General features: G+C 50.6%; 1 protein-coding gene across 1 annotated transcript in view; it reads right to left on the reverse strand.

Moving 5' to 3' along the window:
- Positions 1-9962, reverse strand: part of LOC128687035 (cell adhesion molecule Dscam2-like) — an 817703-nt gene that overhangs the window by 331982 nt on the left and 475759 nt on the right. The gene's annotated exons all lie outside the window — the stretch shown is intronic.

A 9962-nucleotide genomic window follows, 5' to 3' on the forward strand; every position in this document is an offset into this window, starting at 1 on the left:
GCTTTGCCTTTGTTGTTCAGCTCAGCACAGCTATTTCAGCAAGTCAGAGGTGAGTTTGTGGTGATTTCTGCGTCCAGTGTAAGTATCTCGCCGTGTTGTGGGTGGGAGAGGAGGAAGTGGCTGTTCCTTGCCTAGCCCACGCTCGCCCTGCTGTACACACACCTCAGCAGCCTACCACCACATTCCACCATCATGCCATCACTCCCTTTGCTGTGTTTTCTGCTGTTTTCCGTGTGAATTCATTGCCAGAGCTGTGTATCCGAGTGCCCGAGGCCACTCGAAGCCACGTGGAGCAAGCCACGTTGGGTGTGGACGATGTCACGTGGATCTACAAGCCACGTGGGTTACCAAGCCAGATGTCCCAGGCCACATGCTGTGGTCTGCTGCCCGCATCACACTAACGTCACCGATGATGCTGCCCGACTTCACGACGTCACCCACGATGCTGCCCGACTTCATGACGTCACCTCGAGACGTCTGCTGACGTCACCTCGCGATGTCACGCCTGACATCACATGATGTCACATCGAGTGTTCTAGTAATTATTTCAGTATTGTCGAGAAGACTGAGAGAAGATATATGTCATGCGTTAATTAATTCCTCTCAGTCAGTGTTCTCACATGTTTGTGTATAGCTTAGTGTTAATTTTTGCACAGAAAAGCGTTATTTGCTAGTAAGCCCTGTAGTGCCGCATATGCAGTGCAGGTGTGTGCAGTTTACCGTGTGTCCTGTGTGGTCATGAGCCCAGACCACTGTGTAGCACCACCACTGTGTTACTTGTCACCCTGTGTGACCCGCATGTTTGACAGCTGATATTAGTCAGCCCGAGCGTCTGAGCCTCTTGTACAGAAAGCTCTTATTGTTCGCCGCTCGTGATGCCCTGTAGAATCGTACCTGCTACGATTCCCATTGAGATTTGTTTCACTTCACCTCCAGACCGTCAGAGTGCAGTTATATGTAGAGAAGTCTGGGGATGCTTAGACTAACCTCTGCTATAACTCCAACTGCCGAGAGAATGACGCTCGTCAAGCCACAGTTTAAGCCCTGTCGGCAGGCGCTGTGTCAGCCTCGTGTCATAGCTTCAGTGAGCAGCCTGCACAAAGATGTCACTTTGACTGCTAGCCCACTCACTGCAGTACAGTGTATGCTGTTACGACTCCCAGATGTTTTTCCGAGTCGTCTCTGCCACAACTCACTTCATGCTTGCCAGCAGTGGCAGCCCCAGTGACAGTACCAATCGAGAAATGTCCTCCTGAGTTGCTTGCCAGAAGAAGTCCTGCCCAGTTGCCGAGTATTGACGATGCCTCACTTGAGGGCACCAGCAGGTTGTGCCCCAGGTTGAGTGAAACCTGCAGCGACTCATACAATGACTGCTTCACCGTTCCAGAGGAGACCGTGCCCTGTTACATCACAACAGCTCAGCCACAGTGATGTCTCCTGTGTTGCAGTATCTGTCCAGATGCAGGAAAGCGTGCAGTGATGCCCATCGACGCTCACTGCCTATGACCACGATGTTTATCACACCCCACATGTTCTTTTCTTACCTCCCTGTAGGAAGTTTTTTTTTTAGTATGTCCATATATATATATATATATATATATATATATATATATATATATATATATATATATATATATATATATATATATATATATATAAATATATATATATATTTATATATATATATATATATATATATATATATATATATATATATATATATATATATATATATATATATATATATATATATATATATATATATATATATATATATATATATACACGTTTTTATTTTGTGTTCTGTGCCCTGTTCCTACGAGAGAGAGGCCGAGTTTTTTTTGCCACCAGACATGGTTGGGTCGACCATGTGGTAAGTGGCCGAGTGAATGTAGACAGCCTGTACTGTCTGCACAGACAGCCATGCTGTCTGCCAGCTGAGTTCATATTTTGTGCCATGCTGGTGCTGCCACCTATAGGCTTACCACTTCAGTATGCCCACCCCTGCCTCTGCCTCACTCACTCAGCAGCCTAGACTCAGACAACAGGTCCTACTCCTCTCTCCCTCGTGGGCATGGCCCTCCCGGGTCATGGGCACTTAACACACTGCTTGTGTACCCCACGACATTGCAGATAAAGTAAGAAGCCTCCGAAGCCTTTATCATTGAACCCCGCTCTGCGAAAACGACCCAATAATCTCGTAAACACTTGCTCCCTGGTGCACCTTCCTCACTTGCTCCCTGGTGCACCTATCTCTCTTGCTCCCTGGTGCACCTGCCTCTCTTGCTCCCTGGTGCACCTGCCTCACTTGCTCCCTGGTGCACCTGCCTCTCTTGCTCCCTGGTGCACCTGTCTCTCTTGCTCCTTGGTGCACCTCTCTCTCTTTCTCACTGGTGCACCTGCGTCACTTGCTCCCTGGTGTGCCTGTCTCTCTTGCTTCCTGGTGCACCTGTCTCTCTCGCTCCCTAGTGCACCTGCATCTCTTGCTTACTGGTGCACCTGTCTCCCTTGCTCCCTGGTGCACCTGCATCTCTTGCTTACTGGTGCACCTGTCTCTCTTGCTCCCTGGTGCACCTGCATCTCTTGCTTACTGGTGCACATGTCTCTCTTGCTCCCTGATGCACCTGCCTCTCTTGCTCCCTGGTGCACCTGCCTCACTTGCTCCCTGGTGTACCTGCCTCTCTTGTTTCCTGGTGCACCTGTTTCTCTTGCTCCCTGGTGCATCTGTCTCTCTTGCTCTCTGGTGCACCTGTGTCTCTTTTTCTCTGGTGCACCTGACTCTGTTGCTCCCTGGTGCACCTGTCTCTCTTGCTCCCTGGTGCACTTGTCTTTCTTGCTCCCTGGTGCACCTGCCTCTCTTGCTTCCTGGTGCACCTGTCTCTCTTGCTCCCTGGTGCACCTGCATCTCTTGCTTACTGGTGCACCTGTCTCTCTTGCTTATTGGTGCACCTCTCTCTCTTGCTCCCTGGTGCACCTGCCTCTCTTGCTTCCTTGTGCATCTGTCTCTCTTGCTCCCTGGTGCACCTGCCTCTCTTGCTTCCTGGTGCACCTGTTTCTCTTGCTCCCTGGTGCACCTGTCTCTTTTGCTTCCTGGTGCACCTGTCTCTCTTGCTCTCTGGTGCACCTATGTCTCTTGCTCTCTGGTGCACCTGACTCTGTTGCTCTTTGGTGCACCTGTCTCTCTTGCTCCCTGGTGCACCTGCCTCTCTTGCTTCCTGGTGCACCTGTCTCTCTTGCTCCCTGGTGCACCTGCATCTCTTGCTTCCTGGTGCACCTGTTTCTCTTGCTCCCTGGTGCACCTGTCTCTCTTGCTTCCTGGTTCTCCTCTCTCTCTTGCTCCCTGGCGCATCTGTCTCTCTTGCTCCCTGGTGCACCTGCATCTTTTGCTTACTGGTGCATCTGTCTCTCTTGCTCCCTGGTGCATCTGTCTCTCTTGCTCCCTGGTGCACCTGTCTCTCTTGCTCCCTGGTGCACCTGCCTCTCTTGCTTCCTGGTGCACCTGCCTCTCTTGCTCCCTAGTGCACCTGTTTCTCTTGTCCCTGGTGTACCTGTTTCTCTTGCTCCCTGGTGCATCTGTCTCTCGTGTTCCCTGGTACACCTGTTTCTCTTGCTCCCTGGTGCACCTGCCTCTCTTGCTTCCTGGTGCACCCGCCTCTCTTGCTCCCTGGTGCACTTGTCTCTCTTGCTCCCTGGTGCACCTGCCTCTCTTGCTTCCTGGTGCACCTGCCTCTCTTGCTCCCTAGTGCACCTGTCTCTCTTGTTCCCTGGTGCACCTGTCTCTCTTGCTCCCTGGTGCACCTATCTCTCGCTCCCTGGTGCACCTGTCTCTCTTGTTCCCTGGTGCACCTGTCTCTCTTGTTCCCTGGTGCACCTGTCATTCTTGCTCCCTGGTGCACCTGTCTCTCTTGTTCCCTGGTGCACCTGTCTCTCTTGTTCCCTGGTGCACCTGTCATTCTTGCTCCCTGGTGCACCTGTCTCTCTTGTTCCCTGGTGCACCTGTCTCTCTTGTTCCCTGGTGCACCTGTCTCTCTTGTTCCCTGGTGCACCTGTCATTCTTGCTCCCTGGTGCACCTGTCTCTCTTGTTCCCTGGTGCACCTGTCTCTCTTGTTCCCTGGTGCACCTGTCTCTCTTGTTCCCTGGTGCACCTGTCTCTCTTGTTCCCTGGTGCACCTGTCATTCTTGCTCCCTGGTGCACCTGTCTCTCTTGTTCCCTGGTGCACCTGTCTCTCTTGTTCCCTGGTGCACCTGTCATTCTTGCTCCCTGGTGCACCTGTCTCTCTTGTTCCCTGGTGCACCTGTCTCTCTTGTTCCCTGGTGCACCTGTCTCTCTTGTTCCCTGGTGCACCTGTCATTCTTGCTCCCTGGTGCACCTGTCTCTCTTGTTCCCTGGTGCACCTGTCTCTCTTGTTCCCTGGTGCACCTGTCATTCTTGCTCCCTGGTGCACCTGTCTCTCTTGTTCCCTGGTGCACCTGTCTCTCTTGTTCCCTGGTGCACCTGTCTCTCTTGTTCCCTGGTGCACCTGTCTCTCTTGTTCCCTGGTGCACCTGTCTCTCTTGCTCCCTGGTGCACCTGTCTCTCTTGTTCCCTGGTGCACCTGTCTCTCTTGTTCCCTGGTGCACCTGTCTCTCTTGCTCCCTGGTGCACCTGTCTCTCTTGTTCCCTGGTGCACCTGTCTCTCTTGCTCCCTGGTGCACCTGTCTCTCTTGCTCCCTGGTGCACCTGTCTCTCTTGCTCCCTGGTGCACCTGTCTCTCTTGCTCCCTGGTGCACCTGTCTCTCTTGCTCCCTGGTGCACCTGTCTCTCTTGCTCCCTGGTGCACCTGTCTCTCTTGCTCCCTGGTGCACCTGTCTCTCTTGATCCCTGGTGCACCTGTCTCTCTTGCTCCCTGGTGCACCTGTCTCTCTTGTTCCCTGGTGCACCTGTCTCTCTTGTTCCCTGGTGCACCTGTCTCTCTTGCTCCCTGGTGCACCTGTCTCTCTTGCTCCCTGGTGCACCTGTCTCTCTTGCTCCCTGGTGCACCTGTCTCTCTTGCTCCCTGGTGCACCTGTCTCTCTTGTTCCCTGGTGCACCTGTCTCTCTTGCTCCCTGGTGCACCTGTCTCTCTTGCTCCCTGGTGCACCTGTCTCTCTTGCTCCCTGGTGCACCTGTCTCTCTTGTTCCCTGGTGCACCTGTCTCTCTTGTTCCCTGGTGCACCTGTCTCTCTTGCTCCCTGGTGCACCTGTCTCTCTTGCTCCCTGGTGCACCTGTCTCTCTTGCTCCCTGGTGCACCTGTCTCTCTTGCTCCCTGGTGCACCTGTCTCTCTTGTTCCCTGGTGCACCTGTCTCTCTTGCTCCCTGGTGCACCTGTCTCTCTTGATCCCTGGTGCACCTGTCTCTCTGGCTCCCTGGTGCACACGTCTCTCTTGCTCCCTGGTGCACCTGTCTCTCTTGCTCCCTGGTGCACCTGTCTCTCTTGCTCCCTGGTGCACCTGTCTCTCTTGTTCCCTGGTGCACCTGTCTCTCTTGCTCCCTGGTGCACCTGTCTCTCTTGCTCCCTGGTGCACCTGTCTCTCTTGCTCCCTGGTGCACCTGTCTCTCTTGCTCCCTGGTGCACCTGTCTCTCTTGTTCCCTGGTGCACCTGTCTCTCTTGCTCCCTGGTGCACCTGTCTCTCTTGCTCCCTGGTGCACCTGTCTCTCTTGCTCCCTGGTGCACCTGTCTCTCTTGCTCCCTGGTGCACCTGTCTCTCTTGTTCCCTGGTGCACCTGTCTCTCTTGCTCCCTGGTGCACCTGTCTCTCTTGCTCCCTGGTGCACCTGTCTCTCTTGTTCCCTGGTGCAACTGTCTCTCTTGCTCCCTGGTGCACCTATCTCTCGCTCCCTGGTGCACCTGTCTCTCTTGTTCCCTGGTGCACCTGTCTCTCTTGCTCCCTGGTGCACCTATCTCTCGCTCCCTGGTGCACCTGTCTCTCTTGTTCCCTGGTGCACCTGTCTCTCTTGCTCCCTGGTTGATCCTTGTTTTCACATTTTTAAATCGTTTGATAAATTTCTCGCAGACATTCTTGTCGTTTCTCTTGATTTTGCTTCCATCTTCAGTCTACAAACTGGTTTCTTACTGTTGTCTTTCGTCTGCTGTGACTTAGTTCCCTTTCAGTCTTGCCTTTTCCTGCTGTATAAGTTTTACATTTACTCGCTTTACCTCATCTCCCCTTTTACCTTCTTTGGCTTTTCTGATCCTTTTTCTATTTTCTTTTGTTCTTCCCCGCTCGTAATTTTCGTTTTTCTCCATTTGCATCTGTGCTAGAACCCCGGGTTCTCTGTTTAACATTTTCTCTCCTTGTGAGTATGAAGTTCTGGTGTGTGTGCAGGTACCTACCAGCTAGGTACTTCACCATCTCATACACTGAAGTTCTGGTGTGTGTGCAGGTACCTACCAGCTAGGTACTTCACCATCTCATACACTGAAGTTCTGGTGTGTGTGCAGGTACCTACCAGCTAGGTACTTCACCATCTCATACACTGAAGTTCTGGTGTGTGTGCTGGTACCTACCAGCTAGGTACTTCACCATCTCATACACTGAAGTTCTGGTGTGTGTGCAGGTACCTACCAGCTAGGTACTTCACCATCTCATACACTGAAGTTCTGGTGTGTGTGCAGGTACCTACCAGCTAGGTACTTCACCATCTCATACACTGAAGTTCTGGTGTGTGTGCAGGTACCTACCAGCTAGGTACTTCACCATCTCATACACTGAAGTTCTGGTGTGTGTGCTGGTACCTACCAGCTAGGTACTTCACCATCTCATACACTGAAGTTCTGGTGTGTGTGCTGGTACCTACCAGCTAGGTACTTCACCATCTCATACACTGAAGTTCTGGTGTGTGTGCAGGTACCTACCAGCTAGGTACTTCACCATCTCATACACTGAAGTTCTGGTGTGTGTGCTGGTACCTACCAGCTAGGTACTTCACCATCTCATACACTGAAGTTCTGGTGTGTGTGCAGGTACCTACCAGCTAGGTACTTCACCATCTCATACACTGAAGTTCTGGTGTGTGTGCAGGTACCTACCAGCTAGGTACTTCACCATCTCATACACTGAAGTTCTGGTGTGTGTGCAGGTACCTACCAGCTAGGTACTTCACCATCTCATACACTGAAGTTCTGGTGTGTGTGCTGGTACCTACCAGCTAGGTACTTCACCATCTCATACACTGAAGTTCTGGTGTGTGTGCAGGTACCTACCAGCTAGGTACTTCACCATCTCATACACTGAAGTTCTGGTGTGTGTGCAGGTACCTACCAGCTAGGTACTTCACCATCTCATACACTGAAGTTCTGGTGTGTGTGCTGGTACCTACCAGCTAGGTACTTCACCATCTCATACACTGAAGTTCTGGTGTGTGTGCTGGTACCTACCAGCTAGGTACTTCACCATCTCATACACTGAAGTTCTGGTGTGTGTGCAGGTACCTACCAGCTAGGTACTTCACCATCTCATACACTGAAGTTCTGGTGTGTGTGCAGGTACCTACCAGCTAAGTACTTCACCATCTCATACACTGAAGTTCTGAATTATCTCGTTGACATCATAATGCTGTACGAATGTGTTCCATACTCGAGTCATCCTGGGGATAAATGATCTCAGATGAAGTTGCTGCATTCTGCCCGCTGTTCTCGAAGTGGAGCCAAGTGTGGTACTTTGAGAATGTTAGTCTTGTACATAACAGTAAGGCCACCCACATCTCTCCTGTGTTCTTTACTCTCTCAAGCAGTCGCAGATGAGAGGGGGGCAGGCAAACCAAGAAAGTGAAGCATACTCTCTCCCCCCTCTCTCTCTCTCTCTCTCTCTCTCTCTCTCTCTCTCGCTCTCTCTCTCCCCCTCTCTCCCCTCTCCCCCTCTCTCTCTCTCACTCTCTCTCTCTCTCTCGCTCTCTCTCTCCCCCTCTCTCCCCTCTCCCCCTCTCTTTCCTCCGTCTCTCTCTCCCCCCTCTCACTCTCTCTCCTTCGTCGTGACCTTGACATAATAGCACAAGGTCACTACAGTCGTTACCATCGTATAATTCCTTTAGATTTTCGGTCTTCCTGTTGGGTGACAATTCCAGCAGTTTGTTTCTTTATCTATGAAGTCTCTCTCTTCTTTCCTTCCTGTTGTTCTTGCTTTTATGCTGTGCTCTCAACACTTGCCTTATTACTGTTTCATATTCCCGTCTTCGTCACCTACTGTTTGGTGAAGGGTTGTAGATCACTACAACCATCACTGCTACTCTTTGGTGATGGGTTGTAGATCACGACAACCATCACTGCTACTGTTTGGTGATGGGTTGTAGATCATTACAACCATCACTGCTACTGTTTGGTGATGGGTTGTAGACCACTACAACCAATACTGCTGCTGTTTGGTGATGGGTTGTAGATCACTACAACCAATACTGCTGCTGTTTGGTGATGGATTGTAGATCACTACAACCATCACTTCTGTTGTTTGGTGATGGGTCGTAGATAACTACAACCATCACTGCTGCTGTTTGCTGATGGGATGTAGATCACTACAACCATCACTGCTGCTCTTTGGTGATAGGTTGTATATCACTACAACCATCACTGCTACTGTTAGATGATGGGTTGTAGATCACTACAACCATCACTGCTACTGTTTGGTGATGGGTTGTAGATCACTACAACCAATACTGCTGCTGTTTGGTGATGGGTTACAGATCACTTCGACCATCACTGCTTCTGTTTGGTGATGGGCTGTAGATCACTACAACCATCACTGCTGCTGTTTGGTGATGAGCTGTAGATCACTACAACCAATACTGCTGTTTGGTGATGGGTTGTAGATCACTACAACTAACACTGCTGTTTGGTGATGGGCTGTAGATCACTACAACCAATACTGCTGTTTTGTGATGATTGTAGATCATTACAACCAATACTGTTGTTTGGTGATGGGTTGTAGGTCACTACAACCATTACTGCTGCTGTTTAGTGAAGAGTTGTAAATCACTGCAACCAATACTGTTGTTTGGTGATGGGTTGTAGATCCGTAGAATAAGTGCCACATTCCAGGGTGGGGTACATATTACTGATAGTACAACATGACAGGTGATTCAGCAGGTACAACATGACAGGTGAGGTAGCAGGTACGTGACAGATGAGTCAGCAGGTACAACATGATAGGTGAGGTAGCAGGTACAACATGAGAAGTGATTCAGCAGGTACAACATGACAGATGAGTCAGCAGGTACAACATGACAGGTGAGTCAGCAGGCACAACATGATAGTTGACGTAGCAGGTACAACATGACAGGTGAGGTAGCAGGTACAACGTGACAGATAAGTCAGCAGGTACAACATGACAGGTGAGTCAGCAGGCACAACATGACATGTGAGGTAGCAGGTACAACATGACGGGTGAGTCAGCAGGTACAACATGACAGGTGAGTTAGCAAGTACAACATGATAGGTGAGGAAGCAGGTACAACATGACAGATGAGTCAGCAGGTACAACATGGCGGGTGAGTCAGCAGGTACAACATGACAGGTGAGTTAGCAAGTACAACATGATAGGTGACGTAGCAGGTACAACATGACAGATGAGTCAGCAGGTACAACATGACAGGTGAGTCAGCAGGCACAACATGACAGGTGAGTCAGCAGGTACAACATGATAGGTGAGGAAGCAGGTACAACATGACAGATGAGTCAGCAGGTACAACATGACAGGTGAGTCAGGAGGTACAACATGACAAGTGAGGTAGTAGATACAACATGACAAGTGAGGTAGTAGGTACAAAGTGACAGATGAGGCAGCAGGTACAACATGACAGGTGAGTCAGCAAGCACAACAGGACAGGTGAATCAGCAGATACATGATAGGTGAGTCAGCAGGTACAACATGACAGGTGAGTCAGCAGGCACAACATGACAGGTGAGTCAGCAGGTGCAACATGACAGGTGAGTAGCAGGTACATGATAG

Source organism: Cherax quadricarinatus, chromosome 7, assembly GCF_038502225.1.
Source record: "Cherax quadricarinatus isolate ZL_2023a chromosome 7, ASM3850222v1, whole genome shotgun sequence".
Lineage (NCBI taxonomy): Eukaryota > Metazoa > Arthropoda > Malacostraca > Decapoda > Parastacidae > Cherax > Cherax quadricarinatus.